Source organism: Schistocerca americana, chromosome 9, assembly GCF_021461395.2.
Source record: "Schistocerca americana isolate TAMUIC-IGC-003095 chromosome 9, iqSchAmer2.1, whole genome shotgun sequence".
NCBI lineage: Eukaryota > Metazoa > Arthropoda > Insecta > Orthoptera > Acrididae > Schistocerca > Schistocerca americana.
Genome location: NC_060127.1, coordinates 8,841,998 through 8,857,812, shown reverse-complemented (window position 1 = coordinate 8,857,812; position 15,815 = coordinate 8,841,998). Strand labels below are relative to the sequence as shown.

General features: G+C 47.2%; 1 protein-coding gene and 1 pseudogene across 1 annotated transcript in view; one reads left to right on the top strand and one right to left on the bottom strand.

Moving 5' to 3' along the window:
• LOC124551199 (ATP-binding cassette sub-family C member 4-like) overlaps positions 1-14,423 on the bottom strand; it is a 197,947-nt gene extending 183,524 nt beyond the window's left edge. Inside the window, exon 1 of the mRNA XM_047126190.1 lies at positions 14,239-14,423. The gene's annotated coding sequence lies outside the window, so the exon portion shown is untranslated. The remainder of the gene's footprint in view (positions 1-14,238) is intronic.
• Positions 883-999, top strand: LOC124551647 (annotated as a pseudogene).
• Positions 14,424-15,815: the final 1,392 nt, after the last annotated feature.

The window sequence follows — 15,815 nt, the reverse complement described above, 5'->3', positions numbered from 1 at the left end:
ATTACACTGAGTCAATCCGTAGGAAGGTTTTAGGTTTCGTGAATCCCTGGAGAGCGTTATCTGCCATCAGCGAATTGCGCGGTGTTTGTTTTTCATCGTGGTCTTCTTGTAGCACCCAAGAAAACACTAAATGCTAAAGGATACGAGCAACTTTTACAGCATCGTGTTATGCCTACAGTAGAGGAACAGTGCGGAGAAGGTGACTGTATGAGCGTGACAGTGCAGCGTGTCATGTGGCGGCACCTGTGAGGCAGTCGTTGGTGGACAGCAACACTACTGTCATGGACAGGCCGACCAGGATCCTGACGTGAAGCCAGTGGAGTCTTTGGGACGAGTTAGAACGTCGGCTTCGCTCCAGACCCGATCGCGCAATATCACTACCTTGCCTGGTAAGTGCCCTTCAATCATTGTATCCAGCAAATAAAATAGTCCAGACCATCCCGGGTGCCCTCCTCAAACTACAGCGACTGGGGAAGGTGGTGGCTTTCTGCTGGGTTCCGGGGCATGTCGGCATTGCTGGGAATTAAAGGGCAGATCTCGCAGCCAAGTAGGCGTGTCTCGATCCACAAGTATTTCAGTGTGCCATCCCCCTGCACGCTCTCACCTCGCTGTTGAGCTCACGGGTCATGCGTCGGTGGGAGGATGATTGGCTGGAAATGACTGACAATAAGCTCCGTTTAGTCAAGCTCACAACGCGTGTGTGGTGTGCTTCCTTCCAGCCCCGTCGACGGGACGAGGTTTTCATCACTCGGCTTCGGATAGGCCACAGCCCTATGACGCATGGCTTCCTGCTCCGGCGAGAGGACCCTCCAATGGTGCTGCTTGTGGCGTCCAGGTCACTGTGCGCCACGTTTTATTGGACTGAGTTTTATTTTCTGACTAGGCAACGGCCTTGCCGCAGTGGATACACCGGTTCCCGTGAGATCACCGAAGTTAAGCGCTGTCGGGCGTGGCTGGCACTTGGATGGGTGACCATCCAGTCGCCATGTGCTGTTGCCATTTTTCGGGGTGCACTCAGCCTCGTGATGCCAATTGTGGAGCTACTCGACCGAATACTAGCGGCTCCGGTCAAAGAAAACCATCATAACGACCGGGAGAGCGGTGTGCTGATCACACGCCCCTCCTGTCCGCATCCTGAACTGAGGATGACCCGGCGGTCGGATGGTCCCGATGGGCCACTTGTGGCCTGAAGACGGAGTGCATATATATTATTTTCTGACTAGCAGGCCGCGCCTGCCTTACCAGCGGATCTCCCGTCTCTTTTTAGGAAACACTCGGACGAATGTGGTTAAAGTTTTAAAGTTCTGTGCCTTGTCAAATGTTTTTACAAAGATCTTAGAGAGAGGGTCTTAATTTGCTCACTGTGTGACAAGCTCGCCCGTATTTTATGTAAATGGCCAGCCAATGACACTTTCCTGTGACATTCTTGCTGCTACGTTTTCGCCATCCTTACTTTTACTTTCTTATCTAGCATTTTCCTTCTTTTCCTGCTTTCTTTCCGAGTGTGCTTCGGTTTTATTTGGTCTGTCCCCATTCGTTCCTTTTAATGTGTGTCAGGGCGCTGATGACCTAGACGTTGAGCGCCCATAAGCCCCAACACACACACTCTCACACACACACACACACACACCTTTTGTGGTCTCGGCTCTCGAGGAGGAATGTGTTGCCACACCTCCACACACATTCAGACACCTCACTGAAAGACCCCAGCAGCGTTCAGGCCGACATAAACGTGAAGGGTGGACGCATTCGATATTAACGTCCACTAGCAGGTGTTCGGATACTTTTGATCATACAGTGTATACATGACGTGGGAGAGAGAAGCTGAGCTGGAGCTTACGAGAGGGTAGCTGGTAACCGACACGAATGAAGAAGTGCAGCAAACCAACCCTATGGTAGGTGACCGCAACCGCTCATCTGTGCCAAAGGAGGTCCCATACTTCACCTTCTCCAAAGTGAACATGCTGTATATAATTAGCCACGGCCACATACTTGTTTTATCAGCTCATTTGTGTGAACAAAAGTTATTTCGACATTTTTCTTATCAGCCAAGCCTCCTGAGATTCGTTCCCTAAAAAAGATGATAAAAATGCAAAACGAGTTTCCATACGCTTCAATTTTAGCATTCTCACATTCTCTCAAGGTCAGGGCCACGTCGCACCGGAACCGCTGCTACCATTCCGCTTTCAACCTCCGTCCCTGATCGTACATGGCATACATTTTTCTCTTCAGTCATGGAATGTTCCACCACTGCCTCTAGGAATACACACATCTTAAAAACTGAAACACGCAGTGTTAACGTTCCACAGCGACATTTATTTTATACTTGTTTATGAACCGGCTTTGGGAGTTCTAGGCCAGCATCTGACAACTTAAGATTGAACAGGCAGTCGACACATGAGCGAGAGCTCCTGGCTGTACAAAGGCTGTTCTTTCCGAACATATGTGACGGGTTGTAGGCTATGCATCAATACGAATAATACAAATCGCAGCGCTCCCATTTGACGTGGATACAAAACAGCAAATACGACGCAATGCTGTATTCAGTGGTTTCCACATTATTACGAAATGTATTCATGATCTATGGAGCAAGTATTAATGTAATGTAATGATATAACCACAAATCTCTAGATCCAGTATTTGAAGTAAATGTATTCTATTACACAAGTTTCACTCACCAGCCGGCCGCTGTGGCCGAGCGGTTCTAGGCGCTTCAGTCCGGAACCACGTTGCTGCTACGGTCGCAGGTTCGAATGCTGCCTCGGGCATGGTTGTGTGTGATGTCCTTAGGCTAGTTAGGTTTAAGTAGTTCTAAGTCTAGGCGACTGATGACCTCAGATGTTCCCAAGTATGTGAATGGCTCGAAGACTTCTTCAGTAATAGAACCCAGTACGTTATCCTCGATGGTCAGTGTTAATCAGAAGTGAGGGTATCATCTGGAGTGCGCCAGGGGAGTGTGGTAGGTATGCTGTTGTTTTCTATCTACATAAATGATCTTTTGGATAGGGTGTATAGCAATGTGCGGCTGTTTGCTGACGATGCTGTGGTGTACGGGAAGGTGTCGTCGTTGAGTGACTGTAGGAGGATACAAGATGACTTGGACAGGATTTGTGATTGGTGTAAAGTACGGCAGCTAACTCTAAATATAGATAAATGTAAATCAATGCAGAGGAATAGGAGAAAGAATCCTGTAATGTTTCAATACTCCATTAGTAGTGTAGCGCTTGACACAGTCACGTCGACTAAATATTTCGGCGTAACATTGCAGAGCGATATGAAGTGGGACAAGCATGTAATGGCAGTTGTGGGGAAGGCGGATAGTCGTCTTCGGTTCATTGGTAGAATTTTGGGAAGATGTGGTTCATCTGTAAAGGAGACCGCTTATAAAACACTATACAACCTATTCTTGAGTACTGCTCGAGCGTTTGGGATCCCTATCAGGTCGGATTGAGGGAGGACAAAGAAGCAATTCAGAGGCGGGCTGCTAGATTTGTTACTGGTGTGTATGATCATCACGCGAGTGTTACAGAAATGCTTCAGGAACTCGGGTGGGAGTCTCTAGAGGAAAGGAGGCGTTCTTTTCGTGAATCGCTCCTGAGGAAATTTAGAGAACCAGCATTTGAGGCTGACTGCAGTACAATTTTACTGCCGCCAACTTACATTTCGCGGAAAGACCACAAAGATAAGAGAGTTTAGGGCTCGTACAGAGGCATATAGGTAGTCATTTTTCCCTCGTTCTGTTTGGGAGTGGAACAGGGAGAGAAGATGCTAGTTGTGGTATGAGGTACCCTCCGCCACGCACCGTATGGTGGATTGCGGAGTATGTGTGTAGATGTGATCTAGAAGTCCCATTGTGCTTAGTGCCATTTGAACCATTTTTTTTAACTCACCAACTTTCTGCTCATATTTAGAAAATATTCAGCTAGTGCCCAAATACATAAGATGAAATGATTATCATGATTTAAAAAAAAAGAAATATTAAAGTGCTCGTTTGCCGGCAGGGGTGGCCGAGCGGTTCTAGGCGCTACAGTCGCAGGTTCGAATCCTGCCTCGAGCATGGATGTGTGTGCTGTCCTTAGGTTAGTTAGGTTTAAGTAGTTCTAAGTTCTAGGGGACTGATGACCTCAGAAGTTAAGTCCCATAGTGCTCAGAGCCATTTGAACCAATTTGAAAGTGCTCATTTTTTTCCCGCGCGCCGTTCGAAAGGGAAACAGAAGAGAAATTGTATGAAGCTTGTTGGATGAACCCTCTGCCAGGCACTTAATTGTGAATTGCAGAGTAATCATGTATGTGTAGATGTAGATGAAGACATGGAGATATTAGATGAAGTATCTAAATTACGCACAAACTGCTAAACTGTCATAAACAGGTTGAAATGCTCGAACAAGGAAGGACTGTGTATATACACTCCTGGAAATTGAAATAAGAACACCGTGAATTCATTGTCCCAGAAAGGGGAAACTTTATTGACACATTCCTGGGGTCAGATACATCACATGATCACACTGACAGAACCACAGGCACATAGACACAGGCAACAGAGCATGCACAATGTCGGCACTAGTACAGTGTATATCCACCTTTCGCAGCAATGCAGGCTGCTATTCTCCCATGGAGACGATCGTAGAGATGCTGGATGTAGTCCTGTGGAACGGCTTGCCATGCCATTTCCACCTGGCGCCTCAGTTGGACCAGCGTTCGTGCTGGACGTGCAGACCGCGTGAGACGACGCTTCATCCAGTCCCAAACATGCTCAATGGGGGACAGATCCGGAGATCTTGCTGGCCAGGGTAGTTGACTTACACCTTCTAGAGCACGTTGGGTGGCACGGGATACATGCGGACGTGCATTGTCCTGTTGGAACAGCAAGTTCCCTTGCCGGTCTAGGAATGGTAGAACGATGGGTTCGATGACGGTTTGGATGTACCGTGCACTATTCAGTGTCCCCTCGACGATCACCAACGGTGTACGGCCAGTGTAGGAGATCGCTCCCCACACCATGATGTCGGGTGTTGGCCCTGTGTGCCTCGGTCGTATGCAGTCCTGATTGTGGCGCTCACCTGCACGGCGCCAAACACGCATACGACCATCATTGGCACCAAGGCAGAAGCGACTCTCATCGCTGAAGACGACACGTCTCCATTCGTCCCTCCATTCACGCCTGTCGCGACACCACTGGAGGCGGGCTGCACGATGTTGGGGCGTGAGTGGAAGACAGCTTAACGGTGTGTGGGACCGTAGCCCAGCTTCATGGAGACGGTTGCGAATGGTCCTCGCCGATACCCCAGGAGCAACAGTGTCCCTAATTTGCTGGGAAGTGGCGGTGCGGTCCCCTACGGCACTGCGTAGGATCCTACGGTCTTGGCGTGCATCCGTGCGTCGCTGCGGTCCGGTCCCAGGTCGACGGGCACGTGCACCTTCCGCCGACCACTGGCGACAACATCGATGTACTGTGGAGACCTCACGCCCCACGTGTTGAGCAATTCGGCGGTACGTCCACCCGGCCTCCCGCATGCCCACTATACGCCCTCGCTCAAAGTCCGTCAACTGCACATACGGTTCACGTCCACGCTGTCGCGGCATGCTACCAGTGTTAAAGACTGCGATGGAGCTCCGTATGCCACGGCAAACTGGCTGACACTGACGGCGGCGGTGCACAAATGCTGCGCAGTTAGCGCCATTCGACGGCCAACACCGCGGTTCCTGGTGTGTCCGCTGTGCCGTGCGTGTGATCATTGCTTGTACAGCCCTCTCGCAGTGTCCGGAGCAAGTATGGTGGGTCTGACACACCGGTGTCAATTTGTTCTTTTTTCCATTTCCAGGAGTGTATTAAACTGGGCCGCGCGGTCTCAGGCGCGTTGCCACGGTTCGCGCGGGTCCCCCGTCGGAGGTTCGAGTCCTCCCTCCGGCATGTATGTGTGTGTGTGTGTGTGTGTGTGTGTGTGTGTGTGTGTTTGTGTGTGTGTGTGTGTGTGTGTGTGTGTTTTGCCCTTAACGTAAGTTAAAGTTAGATTAATTTAGTCAGTTTAGTTAATGCAATGTAGCAGCTACGTGGGTGACGAACTGTCCCATATTTTCCGCGAGCTCCCGTATTATAGGGTATTTTTTTATTCTCCCGGCTCTGTTACTGACCGCCTGTTTCTCCTTTATATTTCTTCAATGACCACTGCTATAAATATTAACCCCGCGAAGTACTATCGAAAGTTCAAGGTTCCTGGCGGAAAATCTCTATAAGTTTTCGGATAATACTTAATATTGTTGTCGACTTGCAGTCCCTTTTCAGTTACGTGCTTCGACGGAGAAAAAAAAATTGATTCGAGGATGTGCGATCAGCAGAGATAAGATTACATAGCCTACTCGCCTAGAGGCATCGTGACAGCCGCCGTGTTCACTTGTTTCTCCGCCAGCACTGGCAACCCACGGATGCGTTCGTCTCATAGCGATCAGGAGCTGTGGTGTAAATAACACGCGGCGGTAACAAGAAGTCGGGAAATCGAATTACGCGGACGTTATGTTTAAACACACTCGCTACACTGTTTACTTCTGATTGAGCCACACGGCACAACAACGTTTCACAACGAGGCAGTACTAACAGATCGCTTAAGTTGGCAGTTTAATAGTCATGGGTGAGAGAAGGAAACATAGTGGGTGAATATGGATTGGGGGAGAGAAATGAAAAGAGGAAGCCGTCTGGTAGAATTTTGCACAGAGCATAACTTAATCATAGCTAACACTTGGTTCAAGAATCATAAAAGAAGGTTCTATACATGGAAGAATCCTGGAGATACTAGAAGGTATCAGATAGATTTATATAATGGTAAGACGGAGATTTAGGAACCAGGTTTTAAATTGTAAGTCATTTCCAGGGGCAGATGTGGACTCTGGCCACAATATATTGGCTATGAAGTGTCGATTAAAACTGAAGAAACTACAAAAAGGTGGGAATTTAAGGAGATGGGACCTGGATCAATTGACTAAACTAGAGATTGTACAGAGTTTCAGGGAGAGCATAAGGGAATAATTGACAGGAAACGGGGAAAGAAATACAATATAAGAAGAATGGGTAGCTCTGAGGGATGAAGTAGTTGCGGCAGCAGAGGATGAAGTAGATAAAAAGACGAGGGCTAGTAGAAATCCTTGGGTAACAGAAGAAATATTGAATTTAATTGATGAAAGGAGAAAATGTAAACACGCAGTAAATGAAGCAGGCAAAAAGGAATATAAACGTCTCAATAATGAGATGGACAGTAAGTGCAAAATGGCTAAGCAGGCATGGCTAGAGGACAAATGTAAGGATGTAGAGGCTTATCTCACTAGGGGTAAGATAGATACTGCCTACAGGAAAATTAAAGAGACCTTTGGAGAAAAGAGAACCACTTGTATGAATATCAAGAGCTCAGACGGAAACCCAGTTCTAAGCAAAGAAGGGAAAGCAGAAAGGTGGAAGAAGTATATAAGAGGGTCTATACAAGGGCGATGTAATTGAGTACAATATTATGGAAATGGAAGAGGATGTAGATGAAGATGAAATGGGCGATACAATACTGCGAGAAGAGTTTGACAGAGCACTGAAAGACTTGAGTCGAAACAAGGCCCCGGGAGTAGACAACATTCCATTAGAACTACTGACGGCCTTGGGAGAGCCAGTCCTGACAAAACTCTACCATCTGGTGAGCAAGATGTATGAGACAGGCGAAATACCCTCAGACTTCAAGCAGAATATAATAATTCCAATCCAAAAAAGGAAGCAGGTGTTGACAGATGTGAAAATTACCGAACTATCAGTTTAATAAGTCACAGCTGCAAAATACTAACGCGAATTATTTACAGACGAATGGAAAAACTGGTAGAAGCCGACCTCGGGGAAGATCAGTTTGGATTCCGTAGAAACACTGGAACACGTAATGCAATACTGACCTTACGACTTATTTTAGAAAATAGATTAAGGAAAGGCAAACCTAGGTTTCTAGCATTTGTAGACTTAGAGAAAGCTTTTGACAATGTTGACTGGAATACTCTCTTTCAAATTCTGGAGGTGGCAGGAGTAAAATGCAGGGAGAGAAAGGCTATTTACAATTTGTACAGAAACCAGATGGCAGTTATAAGAGTCGAGGGACATGAAACGGAAGCAGTGGTTGGGAAGTGACTGAGACAGGGTTGTAGCCTAACCCCGATGTTATTCAATCTGTATATTGAGCAATCAGGGAAGGAACCAAAAGAAAAATTCGGAATAGGTACTAAAATCCATGGAGAAGAAATAAAATCTTTGAGGTTCGCCGATGACATTGTAATTCTGTCAGAGACAGCAAAGGATTTGGAAGAGCAGTTGAACGGAATGGACAGTGTCTTGAAAGGAGGATATAAGATGAACATCAACAAGAGCAAAACGAGAATAATGGAATGTAGTCGAATTAAATCGGGTGATGCTGAGGTAATTAGATTAGGAAATGAGACACTTAAAGTAGTAAAGGAGTTTTGCTATTTGGGGAGCAAAATAACTGATGATGGTCGAAGTAGAGAGGATATAAAGTGTAGAATGGCAATGGCAAGGAAAGCGTTTCTGAAGAAGAAAAATTTGTTAACATCGAGTATAGATTTAAGTGTCAGGAAGTCGTTTCTGAAAGTATTTGTATGAAGTGTAGCCATGGATGGAAGTGAAACATGGACGATAAATAGTTTGGACAAGAAGAGAATAGAATCTTTCGAAATGTGGTGCTACAGAAGAATGTTGAAGATTAGATGGGTACATCACGTAACTAATGAGGAGGTATTGAATAGAATTGGGGAGAAGAGGAGTTTGTGGCACAACTTGACAAGAGGAAGGGACCGATTGGTAGGACATGTTCTGAGGCATCAAGGGATCACCAATTTAGTATTGGAGGGCAGCTTAGAGGGTAAAAATCGTAGAGGGAGGCCAAGAGATGAATACACTAAGCAGATTCAGAAGGATGTAGGTTGCAGTAGATACTGGGAGATGAAGAAGCTTGCACAGGATAGAGTAGCATGGAGAGCTGCATCAAACCAGTCTCAGGACTGCAGACCACAACAACAACAAGTTGGCAGCAGTCGAGAACAGATGACAATCAACACGAAATGTTTCCATTTGTGTGGTTTCTTTCCGTAACCGTAAGTACTGTGCTGTTCTACGTTCACGTGCGTTTTCATTTGCTTCTAAAATGAATCAGTTTTCATTACGTGCTCTTCCAGTGAAAATTCATAGGCTAAGCAAGATGATTCAAAACTCATCTGGAAGTGGGAGGAAGAGTATTCCTGGTTAAAGCCCACAGCCTTCAACGCTGACCGACCGTACTGCTTGCTGTGTAAGCGTGACTTGAGCCTCACTCGTAGATGTAGTGCTGACTACTGTCAACATTCTTATATACAAGGTCATTAGCGGCTTGAGGAGTTACCCAGAAAATATGATACTGTATGACACAGTAGAGTAAACGTAACCAAATTATGCCAGTTTCTTTTATATGTATTTCTCTGTTGTCACTCATTCGAACAAAATACGATGTATTTGTGCCGCTCACATCTATTGTTATTAAATCTCCCTTAAGGGGACCTGGACGTCATGGCCTATAGTTTTTACTAGTATTTTGAAACTTAACAACTTTAATAGGTTATTGGAATGAAACTCTAATCAAGTAATTAGTATATTCTGACCTCTGCGTGAAAAGAAATTAAAAACTATGGAGTACAGAGTGGAGTGCATATTGATTTTTATCCTATGTTCTGATTTACGTGTAATTTTTATATCAAGTATAGTGTATTTCCACACTGTTCGAAATAAAAAGTCGAAGCAAATTTTATTCTTTTACTTATTAACTTGTTGAAACAGTAAACGAGGAACACTTGCAAACTTGTTGTTTTGTGTGTTTTTAAAAAAAATATTTTTTAGAAGTTGGCTCAAATGGTTCAAATGGCTCTGAGCACTATAGCACTTGAACATCTGAGCTCATCAGTCCCCTACAACTTAGAACTACTTAAACCTAACTAACCTAAGGACATCACATCACAGACATCCATGCCCGAGGCAGGATTCGAACCTGCGACAGTAGCGGTGGCGCGGTTCCAGACTGAAGCGCCTAGGACCGCTCGGCCACATCGGCCGGCTAGAAGTTAATTTTTCTCTTAATAATTTAAGAAGATTTGATGTGGTCCAGCTTGAAATATTTATTACATTGTTGAATAATGTGGTTAACTGTGTAGGCAAGCCGGCCAGGGTGGCCGAGCGATTCTAGGCGCTACAGTCTGGAACCGCGCGACCGCTACGGTCGCAGGTTCGAATCCTGCCTCGGGCATGGATGTCTGTGATGTCCTTAGGTTAGTTGGGTTTAAGTAGTTCTAAGTTCTAGGGGACTGATGACCTCAGATGTTAAGTCCCATAGTGCTCAGAGCCATTTGAACCATTTTTTGTGTAGGCAAGTACTGCAGTATTATTCACAAAACAATTGTATTGTAGCTTCAATACTGTATGAGATATTGATAACTAAGTATGGAAATTGGAAACTGAAGATGATAACGTGTCAAAACATTCCAGCTCCATAATCTTGCTGATTCAGGATATCCTTTTCATCTTGTTCAGTTTTCTTTCTTTTCTTTGTTATTCGAGACTCCTTTGTCACGCTTTCAACAGCTTTTTCAGCTTCAGCTACACGTTGCCTGTCTACTCACAGCAATCGATCTTTCGCGCTGTCTCCAGTTTTGATGCCTACTCTGCTCATGATTACCGTAAAAAAACGACTGCAAATAAACTTCTTTCTTTTTGTCATTTTAGGATTGTAAAATGGGCGAAATACGGACTCACAGCAACACAGACGCACGCGAAGAACGTAAGTAAACTCAAGTAAGCTATTTGTATTGAGAGAAAGATCGATTCCAATGAATACCTGCTCATAGTGCAGTCAGCATGTTCTTCAAGGATGTTACACAGACGAGTTCCTATGGAAAGAGCAGCGCCAAAGTTAAATAACGAATCATTTGTGGTTGACGGTAGTGTAAAAGAGCTAGGCGTTCACGCGCCGCATGCACTTTACTCCGTCCGAAAAGGCGTCGGAAGGCCCAACACGGTCGACCGGCCGCCGTGTCATCCTCAGACGGTAGGCATCACTGGATGCACCTATGGAGGGACATGTGGTCAGCACACCGCTCTCCCGGCCGTTGTCATTTTCGTGACCGGAGCCGCTACTTCTCAGTCAAGTAGCTCCTCCATTGGTCTCACAATAGCTGAGTGCATCGCGCTTGCCAACAGCGCTTGGCAGACCGGATGGTCACCGATCCAACTGCTAGCCAAGCCCGACAGCGCTCTTAACGTCGGTGTTACCACTGCGGCAAGGCTGTTGGCACGCATCTATATTAGAAAGGCATTTAAACACGAAAATGACGAGGTACTGTACACAGGGTGATATTTTCCACCGCGTACAGACTCAAGGGACTGATCGATGAGAGGATGCGGACAAAAAGGGTCCAATGTACGTAGCTATTTCCGGAAATGCATACCTTCCATGCTAGCAACCATTTATTCGATCATACTTTGTTGCAGGTACAGCGGTCTAAAGGCCCCCCACACACGCTACTGCATGCTTGGCAATCGCGCTTGACCTTGTGTGGGGTAAATTAGCGCAAGCATCAGGCTTGCAGCTTGACGCTTGACCGAATTTCGAATATGCGTGCTTGTGCAAACCTCCAAGCGTGTCCATGCTTCCTCGTGTGTGCCTAGAGTAGGCAGGCTTGAACAAGCACACATCTGTCATTCGGACACAGACTGTGGAGAGCGCTCGTTTATTTAGATTTTGTGTCGTTTCCTTCTTCGTTCTGACGTCGGACCGGGAATTGGAGGAATTTATTAGGTGCTACGAAAAGCTCCCATGTTTATGGAATATTAAAAGTAAAGGATATCACGATAAAATGAAAAAGAGACGCGGCATATGAGGTGCTTCTCACATAGTACAAAGAAACAGAGCCATCAGCAACTAAAGATACCGTTATCAAGAAAATTAATACATTACGAACGAATTACAGACGAGAAAAAAAGGAAGCGTGGCAGAACTTACAAATCAGGGGTTGCAGCAGACGAACTTTACAGATCTGTTCTGTGGTAAACAAACTGATGCTCGTACGTGCGTGCTTGAGCCGTGTGGAGGCGTGAGGAATTTGTGCACGCCTGACCAAGCACGCTTGCTGAAGCGTTATTGTCACGCATGCAGTAGCGTGTGTGGGGGCCTCAATATGCAGCCACAATTACAGTATGCATGGTTTCCTCGAACAGGGTGGTACTGTTGCTCACACGTCATGCCCTAGCGCCATTTTCCTGCCGTAGTAATAGATAACGTTGTGGTAGATTCACTTGTCTTGCTGACTCAGCTTGTAGATACGGTTTGTACAGTATCGTTCCGTATGCGAATCGAGAGCTCGCCGACATTGTGTTTACTTAGGGAAAGGCAAACAGCAACGGGCGGCGGGCAGCTAGGTTATATCAGGAGACCTATCCCGCCGACAACAACCACAGTATTCGATGTTTGCAACAGTGTTTCGCCGTTTGTCGGAGACAGGGTCGTTTCAGGAAGCAGGAAATCATGAAGGACCTACCCGAAATGTTCGGACACCAGACTTTGGAGGAAAATCTCGTTAAGACTGTGGAAGGCGACCGCCGTGTCAGTACCAGGCAGTTGGCCCGCCAGTACAGGGTAAGCCAGACGACCGTGTGGAACACTCTCCGTGACAATTGTTACTACCCTTATCGTTTACAGCGTGTGCAGGGCTTACTAGCGACGGACTGTCCACATCGGGGGCAGTTTTGTCACTGTCTTCTTCACCAGGCCACCACAATTCCGGGATTTGCGTCATCCACCCTGATCACTGATGAGGCGACATTTGCACGGAGTGGTACGTTCAAAAATGTGTGTGAAATCTTATGGGACTTAACTGCTAAGGTCACCAGCCCCTAAGCTTACACACTACTTAACCTAAATTATCCTAAGGACAAATACACACGCCCATGCCCGAGGGAGGACTCGAACCTCCGCCGGGACCAGCCGCACAGTCCATGACTGCAGCGCCTGAGACCGCTCGGCTAATTCCTCGCGGCAATGTGGTACGTTCAGCTTCCGTGACAGTCATCTGTGGGATAGTACGCAGAACCCCCGCGGTATGGTGACAGCGAGTCAGCAGCATCGGTGCAGCCGGCGCGTGTGGGCCGGGGTAATTGGCGGACGTATTTTGGGACCAGTCTTCCTTTCACGTCGCCTAACAGGCCGGAACTATCGGCGTCTGTTGCGGGTGACTTTCGTCTCCCCTGCTGGAAGAAGAGCTGTTGACGTGGCTGCTACATGATGGTGGTCCAGCCCACTTCGCCGTTGACGTCCGGATGCATCTCAGTCGTGTCTTCCCTGGTCGACGGATCGGACGAAGGGGTCCAGTTGCACGCCATTCTCGTTCACCGGATCTCAACCAGTGCGATTTATGGTTATGGGGCCATCTCAAAAGTGTCGTGCATGGAGAGCCAATTCCAGATGTGGAGACATTCGAGCAGAGTATTCATGTTGTCTTTGACAGTGTTCGAATGCAGCCTGGCCGGGTAGAACGTATGGGACAGAACATGCTTACGGCGCGTACATCCATGCGTTGAGGTACATGGAAACCATTTTCAACACATACTGTAACTGCGGCTGCATGGTACAACACGTATTAGACTGCAGTCTGTGTAACAAAGTATTACTGAATAGAAGGTGTCTAGCATGGAAACCATGCATTTCTGGACATAAGTTCGGAGACTCTTTTTCTTCCATATCCTCTCATCGATCAGTCCCTAGAGTTTGCACGCTGTGGAAATTTGGAAATTTGTGGTAAGGAGTATGGGAGCAAACTGCTGAGGCCATCGGTCCCTAGGCTTACACACTAATTAATCCAACTTAACCTAACTTACGCTAAGGACAACACACACACACACCCATGCCCGAGGGAGGACTCGAATCTCTGACGAGGGGAACCGCGCGAACGGTAGCAAGCCACTTCAGACCGCGCGGCTACCCCGTGCGCCGCACACGGTGGAAAAAATTACCCTATACAAAGTGTATATTTTTAGAATCAGGAAGAATCACAGAACTTTAGTGAATAAGGAAATCCCATTTTATGGCCCATCGTCGCGTCCAGAACCCCTTAAAATCGTGGCCAGATGTCACGCACCTCCCTTAATACAGTGACGAGGTGCTGTCCGGCCTGGAGCTACCTACGTACCTCGCCAGGCAGCGCCAGCGCAGCAGTAGGTGTCAGTCGCTCGTGACGTCACGCATCCAGAACGACACGCAGCGAGCAGCTCCCGCCTGGAATGGGCACACAGACACGGCCGCTGTGTGGGATTAAGCCCGTCCGCCGAGCCGGAGCTGCCTGGCCGCACTGTGATGTCTGCAGACCCGGCCAGCCGCTATCACCGCCGGGCAGCACCTGCTCCGGCCCCAGTCACGATACGTGCCGTGCTGTCGCGACTTTTTTTCTTTTTCGTGCCAGAACTCTCCCCCAACAAGAACCGGAATCTTCAGGGTCGCACGGCGATAACACACTCGCACTACTCGCGGAAAATTCTCGTTGGCTTATCCTTATCACTTTAACCTACATGGGTAGTGGTCGCTGTATTTCAGTCCAGTATTTATCTACGACAGCAGTGTTTCGGCAAGTTTTATGCTGTCCACCATCGTATCCTGTGGTGTGCTGAAAATTTCGTCTCTTTGTAACTGCTGTGCTTTGGCTCCCGCTATCGTATTCGGTCCACTTACCACCTTACTCAGTCTTATCCGTTAGGGGACCTTCACACGCTCAATATTTATCGCTTAGTTCTGAGGATTGTTCAAAAATATTCACCTTCTGAGAGCACTGTTGACGGCTTGCGCAATATACTGAACGAGACTGGTGAGCTTCAGAAATATTGACGCTCGCTTAATACGCTACTGGCCATTAAAATTGCTACATCAAGAATAAATGCAGATGATAAACGGGTATTCATTGTACCAATATATTATACTAGAACTGACATGTGATTACATTTTCACGCAATTTGGGTGCATAGATCCTGAGAAATCAGTACCCAGAACAACCACCCCTGGCCGTAATAACGGCCTTGATACGCCTGGGCATTCAGTCAAACAGAGCTTGGATGGCGTGTACAGGTACAGCTGCCAGTGCAGCTTCAACACTGTACCACAGTTCAACAAGAGTAGTGACTGGCGTATTGTGACCAGACGTTTTCAGTTGGTGAGGGATCTGGAGAATATCCTGGCCAGGGCAGCAGTCGAACATTTTCTGAATCCAGAAAGGCCCGTACAGGACCTGCAACATGCGGTCGTGCATTATCCTGCTGAAATGTAGGGTTTCGCAGGGATCGCATGAAGGGTAGAGCCACGGGTCGTAACACATCTGAAACGTAACGTGCACTGTTCAAAGTGCCGTCAATGCGAACAAGAGGTGACCGAGACGTGTAACCAATGACACCCCATACCATCACGCCGGGTGATACGCCAGTATGGCGATGACGAATACACGCTTCCAATGTGCGTTCACCGGGATGTCACCAATCACGGATGCGACCATCATGATGCTGTACACAGAACCTGGATTCATCCAAAAAAATGACGTTTTGCCATTCGTGCACCCAGGTTCGTCGTGGAGTACACCATCGCACGCGCTCCTGTCTGTGATGCAGCGTCAAGGGTAGCCGCAACCATGGTCTCCGAGCTGATAGTCCATGCTGCTGCAAACGTCGTCGAACTGTTCGTGCAGATGGTTGTTGTCTTGCAAACGTCCCCATGTGTTGACTCAGG